Genomic DNA, 8591 nt, shown 5'->3' on the forward strand with positions numbered 1-8591 from the left:
TGGCAATGACAAAGATGATGACAATGAAGTAAAGAACCCAAGTGCAAATTTATTCCAACTCGTGATATCCAAAACCCTAACTACAAACATGAATGAAACATAAACTTGACTTAAGCTTGAATTCACAACCAAAGTTACATTCAACAATACCTGACAATGGACAGTGGAAAACATGAGGGTTAAATACATGAACATGGGAGAACACATGACAAGGATAACCAATAAACACAAAGAACTCTAAACAAGATAACAAGACAATCAACCAATGAAAACAAGACACATGAACATGGAGGGAAACATAAAATCACATGACCAGGGGACCACATGACATGAAACAGGAACTAGAAATTTCTAAATAAAAGACATGAAAAACATGAACCAACAAAATACACATGACACTTCTGGTAACAAAACAAAAACTAAATGTAAAACTAAACAAAACAAATGTTATGGTTGCATTTTGGGAACCCCTAAAAGGTTCTACTGTATATAGAACCTTTCCACCTGGCTCAAAGAACCCTTTCTTTTGATGGAAACCTTAAAAATGGTTATATATAGAACCTTTTAGGGGTTCCAAATATGAAGCGAGTGATAGAACCTTTTAAGGTTCTGTATGGAACCTTTTCTTCTAAGAGTGCATGTTCATTTAAACAATGGTGCATGCAATTTAGGAGGTTGTATTTTTGCTATGAAATTAAATTTTTACTCCACTTATAGTTAGTTTTAGGGTTAGGGTTTTGGTTAGGGGGTAGAGTTAATAAAATATGCATTTCTGACTGTATTACATAATTTACAACTTTGGCACCACTCTATGGACATTTCACCCAAAAAACTGGAGTGCACAAAAACACTTCGAACTTCGGCCATGGGGGGCAATGGTTTGAATTTTGGTAAGTCAAAATTTACACACACGACCAAGCTGTACTTCTGTTGTTTATCAGCATGGCTGTGATTACCTGCAACACTTTTGCATGTGCGATATTGCATAAAAATGTTATTCAAACCCTACATATCCCATCTGCTGTGTCTTTATTTTGCACAAAGACACCAGCACATTTTTCTTTTTTTGGCATTTTCTCCATTTTTCTCCCCAATTTGACATGCCCAATTCCCATTGCGCTCTAAGTCCTTGTGGTGGTGTAGTGACTCGCCTCAATCCAGGTGGCGGAGGACGAATCTCAGTTGCCTCCGCGTCTGAGACAATCCGTGCATCTTATCACGTGGCTTGTTGAGCACATTACCACGGAAACCTAGCGCGTGTGGAGGCTCACGCTGTTCTCCGCAGCATCCACGCACAACTCACCATGCGCCCCACCAAGAGCGTTATGGGAGGTTAACCCAACGTGACTCTACCCACCCTAGCAACCGGGCCAATAGGCTGCTTAGGAAGCCTGACCGGAGTCACTCAGCATGCCCTGGATTCAAACCTGTGACTCCAGGGGTGGTAGTCAGTGTCTTTACATGCTGAGCTACCTAGGCACCCAACACCAGCACATTTTTAATAATTCATATGCAGCTTGATTTTGTCCATATAGTCTCACTGCTTCCACCCTCATGATCTTGTTCCTTTCATTTCTTTCTCTCTCCCTATTGCCTCTCACACTCTTTATCAGTGCTACCCATCTCATGTTCTCCCTGCTTCTCTAAAACTTCTACTTCTTTATCTCCAATCTGCATGATGTCCTGACAAATATGAGATGGTTGAGAGAGCTGGCAGCCGTACTTTTGTTTTTCCATTGTCTTTCACTGCACTCTGCTCTATGTGTAAGTTTCTTTGCAAAGCCAAATTGGTTCTCTGAAGAATCCATAGAGAAATGTGCCAAACAAACGTATAATCCCACATTGACTCGTTCAGGAACTTTGTTTACATAAATTTAAGCTACTCATTCTTAATGTTGGAATCCTTCAGAAGGCCATGCAGAGATGCAGTTTTTTACTCTTAATCTTTTTGTTGGATAAAGCAAATCACAGTAACAAATAATATTACCACTTTCAGTGTTGGAGTACCTCAGTTGCTCTCTCTTTCACGACAATTTCAGCAACGATTTATGTTGTGGAGGTAAGGCTATTCAAATGAACACCACATCCTGAAGTCACAATGTGGCTGATTTCAAAACAGGTCATTTTTGTAGAGTGGAAACAATAAATGTTCTTTTTGGACTAGAGAGGAAGTTTTGAGTTCTGAAACTTACAGTTTGTTTTGAATAGCACAATGACCTCTCATGAATTCTTATGTCATGACCCCTTTAAACCTCTATATTTTCACAAAAACACATTCTCTTCACACATCATGACTGATCACTCTCTCATCACTGTCTTCTTCTCAATAGACTATATGTGAGAGAGAAGAATTAAAGCCCATTAAGTCTGTGAGAGACAGAGGAAACCACCATTACAGCTAAATAGGTCCCATCAGCATCAGTCCTTCACTGTCCTTTTATTCTCTTTTAGCTTTTTAATGCATCTGCCTACATTCTGCTTTGTATGACACATAATTAATCATAATTAACTGCTCATTTCATCCTGACTGCCACTGAAGTCAGCTATAATTGACTTCTTAATTTAACTTCCCTGTTCACTCTCAAAACTAAACAGAGAGAAAGGAAGTTTCTAAATGAAAGGTAAAGTACAAGCGACAAAGAATGATGAGGAAAGGGAAAATGTGGAAAGATTTTGCAGGTTGGAGAATATGAGAATATGCATGAATTTTACAGAAAGATAGGGAGACAGAGAGTGAGAAATATAAAAAATATAAATATATACTGTAGCTTTCTCTTTGCTTCCTTTAACTTATGTAATTTATTAGGTTATCTGAGTTTGCAGCTTGTTTGGTTTCTATTAGAAGCTATTGTCCAGAACACAAATAGCTTATGCTCTCTCTAAGGATATGCGATCATCATCCATTAATCTTCCACTGAGCAGCTTAATCACACACAAGAATTAATTAACAACAGCAATAATAGAACACTCATAGTTTCCTCTCTGCTGCTGTTTAAAAAAACCTGGAAAAAAGTAAATTCTCACTGAACTTCTACAGTTGGTGCAAAGCAGCTGAAAAATAAGAAAGCCAAACACACAGATATTTTAACACACATGTTAAAATATTTTTATCATTATATTATTATAAATTCATCATAGATAGGTCACCCAAAAATGAAAATTCTGTCATCATTTACTCACCCTGATGCTGTTGTTCATGTTCTTCTGCGGAACACTTCACTGCTTCTTGCGACATGATGTTATGAAATTTGGTCATGATATGCTCCAGAACCAATGAGGTTTGATGTTGTCAACGTTGCAGTCATATTTGATTTCAGCACCGGTTACAGACTTTATCAATGATTTGATTTGATTTTAGAGTGACTAATGACATAAATTTCGGTCTGCTAATCATAAAAAATTATTGTATTCCTTCACATTGACTACTTTAATGACCCTTTTGGGTGCTTTATTAAGCATTAAAGTGAGTCATTTATATTTCCTTTTGTGTTCCGTAGAAGAAAGGAAGTCATACGAGTTTGGAAAGGCATGAGGGTGAATATATTATGACAACATTTTTATTTTGGGTGAACTACTCCCACTGCAAGTGTCTACACTGCCAGAAATGACACAACATCAATAAACTACAATGTCCTCTTTATATTCAATGAAGCTGTCTACACTGCAAACTTGGAAAATTGTCCTGACATGTTGTCAGGCCTTACACTCTATTGAATTCTCTTTATTGGAGAATTAATACTTCTGTTCTAAGGGAGTAAATAGAGCTCTCTGAAATATATTACAATGGCAGTAAAAGCATGGTGCAGTTGGATATTTTTTTCTCTCATTCCTATTTGCTCAGCTCCTCTGAGATTTGATTTGGGGACCTTTTCACAGTGTTCAATAGCAAAGACATTATCCAAAGGTCAATACGATTAACACCAGCTTGGCTAGCAATTTGATTGCCAAAAAGCGACCATGAATTTGATCAAGGTTTATTGGGGAACTTGCAGTGTAGGGGCCAGGTCCCAATCACTCTACAAGTTTATATGAAGGAGGCGTTTATCTGTTGTTACCCTAGGGAAGTACAAACAGCTCCCGGCAAGTGAGAGAAAGACAGCAGAGATTTTATAACCTGATATAACACAGATCGACTGCAGCACAGACACACTAGATTGCCTCCAGCTTAGGTGTTAAAGCCGTTAGAGCCTCCTAGGTATTTACAGAATCATAACAAAGGTATTATCTTATTAATAAACTATTGCAGCTGGTAATTGGGTGTGTGATGACCAGTGTTGGGTAAGTTACTAAAAAAAGTACTACTTCTCTAAAATTATGATAATTGAAAAAGTAATCACATTACTAATTACTTTACTTTTAAGTTACTTTCTAAAACACTTCTATGTCACAAAAATTGTTTTGATTTTCCACACAACAAATTAAAAATTATGGATGTCCGGATACCATTTTTTGAGAACAAGTACGAGTACCGATACTTTCTTTTTGGTACTCGCCGATACCGAGACCAATATCTGTTTTTTTTATTTTTTTTATTCTATCATCAACATTTTTTTTTTTTTTATCATCAAAATGGTGTTTAAATAAATGAATTCATTAAAACTTTAATCAAATGAAAGTATAACTATTATTTTTCAACATGATATTATATAATTTTTATCAAAAGAAGTGATTTTATACAGATCATCACATCACACTGGAGTTATTTTTGTCAAATAAAGTGCTGAATAACAGAGAATCATAAGTGAGAGATATTGTTTTAATATAATAAAATTACTATTGATTATTATTAGTAGTAGTAGTATTACATTGAATTTTCCACAGCTATACATTAGTGATCTATTTCTGTTGTATTTTTTTTTTTCCCCTTTAAATTGAGCTTTTATTTTGGTGGAGCTTTTATTTTGAAGTGTTTGTGTTGTTATGAAAAAAGGAGCTCTGACTTTATGATGGTAGCTTCCCACTCCAGAAAAGCCGGTCGCTACATGACTCAAAGTGATTATTAAATGGCAAAAGGCTGCTATTTAATTAAATAAATATGTAGTCTGTATGTGCCTCATGCTAAAAAGTGAATTAGCACTCTGCCTTCTGGCATCTGCTACAAACAGATCATGCGATGCTAATGATTGTGTTGTCCATGTATGAGCCAAGGATCTCTTAAAAATATGAACAAAACACCGGCTCCACACATTCACAAGCACTCACATTTAAAGCGCTGCACATGAAAACTATATATGTATCTAATTACATCACAGCTTTTGCTGTTAAATAATCTCACTAGGACATGATGTGATTTTAATTTCTGTTCTGATGTCAGATGTTATCGGTTTTGGGTATCTGAAAATTTTAACGAGCATGAGTACAAGTACATGAGCGTGGTATCAGAGTAGTATCGGTATCGGGACATCCCTATTAAAAACAATGTCTATTTTCTTCTTGTTCATTATTGTCCCACACCCTTCAGCTGTCACAGAAATACAAACAGACGTACATATGAACATATGAATTCACATTTTAATTGTATTACGCATAAATAATATATTTTTTAGAAATATTTGTAACCCAAGTAATGTGCTTAAAAGTAATTACTTTCAGTGACAGTCAGTAACTAATCTGATTATAAGAATTTTAAATATAATGTATTACACTACTTTTTGTGCCTAAAAGTAATTAGATTACAGTAACTATTTATTTTGTAATCCAATTACACCCAACACTCGTGATGACATTATGAATTCAGAACTGTTCTGGAAAACATGGCTGGGAAAAAAAATCCAACCACATTAAATTGATGAAATGTTTTTTCAGTTTCAGTAGATAATCAGTGCTTGCCCAAAAAGGAACATATGCTAATGAAAAGATGGGAAAATGGCAGATCTTTATTTTCATCTATATATATTATCAAAATAATTCTTAAATAATTTTTCGATTTTCATCATCAGAAAATAAATTCAAAGAGGTCGCAAAAGTGCAATTAACTTATAACTGCAAGTTGTTACTTTAACACCACTTTGATTTTAATTCAAACTTTAAGGTAGCAATTTAAAATACATTTTCAATTTTGAAGGGTTGAATTTTTTTTTACAACGGCATTAGGGTTTTCTTTACTGGAAGGGAATAATCGGATTGAAAGTAGGTACGTACATGAGTTATCAATTAATCGAGTATTCGTTCAGCTTTAAATATCCAAAAATGTTCTATGTGCCTTTGCCTACCATGGGTAACAATGAAACTGCTTGTCTCACCTAAATCTTGCCATTACAACTCAATCCATTGTTTGAAGCTGTGGATGAATGACATTGTTAAAGGAACAGTTGACCCAAAGGTAATTTTATTTATTTATTTATTTTAAGTGATTGTATCGCTTCATAAGACTTGGAATGTATGTTTCTATGTTTGAGTGTTTTTATTTATTTATTTATTGTTTGTTCTTTTTTAATCTAGATGTTGTTTATGCATTGTGCTAAAGGTTGAAGGTTGATCTTAAATTTTTAATTTCAAGTAATCGATTACTTGTTTTTTTATGTATTACACTCAACTACAAAACTGCTTGAATGCCCATCCCTAATGGAAACGAGTGCCATGAAGGGCCAAGGGTTTCTGGGTAATAAATAAAAGAAATGAAAACAGAAACTGATTCATTGACTCATTCTGCTGCAAATCTACTGGTACAGCACTATCAATGAGCTGACAGTATTCCTCTTAAAAGTCCATGACTGAGTCCCTTGACATTTAGATGACCATTTTAACTGTCAAATTTTTAGCCAGAAAGAGTCAGCTAAAGCCAATAAATAACTCCAAATATAAGCAAACAAATAATAAAAGAACAAATGAAACCTTTAATGATATCAAGCTAACAAATAGCTCGTAGTGACTGAATGGACAGGGAATCCTTTATGCATCAATAAACAAATACAATTAAAATATGACAGCTGCTCCTGGCAAACAGAAGTTTTGTTTCCACAGCGATGGAAATTGTACACAGACATACAGACCAGACATCTCAAAATTCTCTACTGTCTGACCCAGTATAAACATCATACTCTTACACACATACACACATGATTGTGCAGACAATATCTGAGGACAAAGTTATGAATGCATAATAACAAAAATAATATTGTCTGACTCAGTCTTCCTTATATGATTCAACAGAATGTGCTACCACATACACACAGATTGGTACAAACAACTGCATAGGAACGCATACATACAAATACAGATGTCCCAAAACAGATTAAGATATGCAGTAGATGGAATAGCCAGCATTAAATCACAGCATTCAGAGGACAAAAATGGTGGAGGACATACACAAAAAGAAAAGGTGTCTGCCTCCCCTGGGACCAACTACTACCAAGCTCAGACCATTTTAGATTCCCTACACATACACTGCCCTTTAGCTCTAAACACACATCACCTCACACACAGACAAAACCACACTACTAACCATAAATTACATCAATTATTGCTGGGATGAGAAAAAAAGTTAAATATATAATTCTATTTAAAATGTTATGTTTTAATTATATTTGGCAACTGTCTAAAACACTGACAGTTTATGAAGTATTCACTGAAACAAACCTCAGTGACTGAAGTCACAAACGTGCACGTGAAAACAGTGCTTCACAACGATGATAAACAAGCCAAAATGTCAAGGATTTGTTTTGGTTTATAATGACAATCTGGACAAAATGAGGCATCTCTTGTTATTGAAAACAGTTAATCTGTTAAATGCTTTTAATTCTAAGATTGTTTTTTTAATGCTAAAGCCTGAAATGACTCCGAGCTGCACATGAACTGCTCTTATGTCAAATAAAAATAATGTTAGTTCTTTACTAAGAATTGTAATTAAATACTCCCAACTACATTTGTCAGAGCACACATTGTTGGAGTATCAGCTGATTTCTGTATAGATTTCGATCGGTGGCTTTGTTGATGTCTCTCAAACTATCACGGTAAACAAATTAGCACAGAGATGCCACATTTTGTGTGTGGGTGCATGTGAAAGTTTGTTGGAGTGTGTGCAGCAGTGAAAAATGTGTTGAGCAGCTGCCAGCATGAACAGAGGCACAGCATTAGAAAGAAAGACATTAAATGAAATAAGAGAGAGAGAAAGAAGATATTGGCAGTGCAATTTCAACATACAGCATTGCCTTTCCTTGCATCTCTCTCTCTCTCTCTCTCTCTCTCTCTCTCTCTCACACACACACACACACACACACACACACACTTTGGTGAATCCTGTCACCATGACAAGCTCAGAAGTTGCTATTGTCTGGAGGGAAACGTACATGTGAAATAGTCTATTCGAATGTTTATATTTATAGTTATGATTTAAATTACAACGTGTAATTTAAGTTCACTAAACCAAGGCTGTCCTTGACATACATTGCTTGTGGCCTTTCAAATAATAGTCTGTTGAAGGAAATTTTGGGGGAAAATAAGAAATAAATTGTAAATCAGATAGATTTTTGTTTGTTACTCCACAGGTATTTTGACTGATAGAGACCCATGGCTTGGTTGGTTTCAAAGGGAAACGTGTTCAGCGTTATTTTCTGAACACAGCAACACAAATCCCTTTATCCATCAAAGTC

Source organism: Myxocyprinus asiaticus, chromosome 7 (genome assembly GCF_019703515.2).
Source record: "Myxocyprinus asiaticus isolate MX2 ecotype Aquarium Trade chromosome 7, UBuf_Myxa_2, whole genome shotgun sequence".
Lineage (NCBI taxonomy): Eukaryota > Metazoa > Chordata > Actinopteri > Cypriniformes > Catostomidae > Myxocyprinus > Myxocyprinus asiaticus.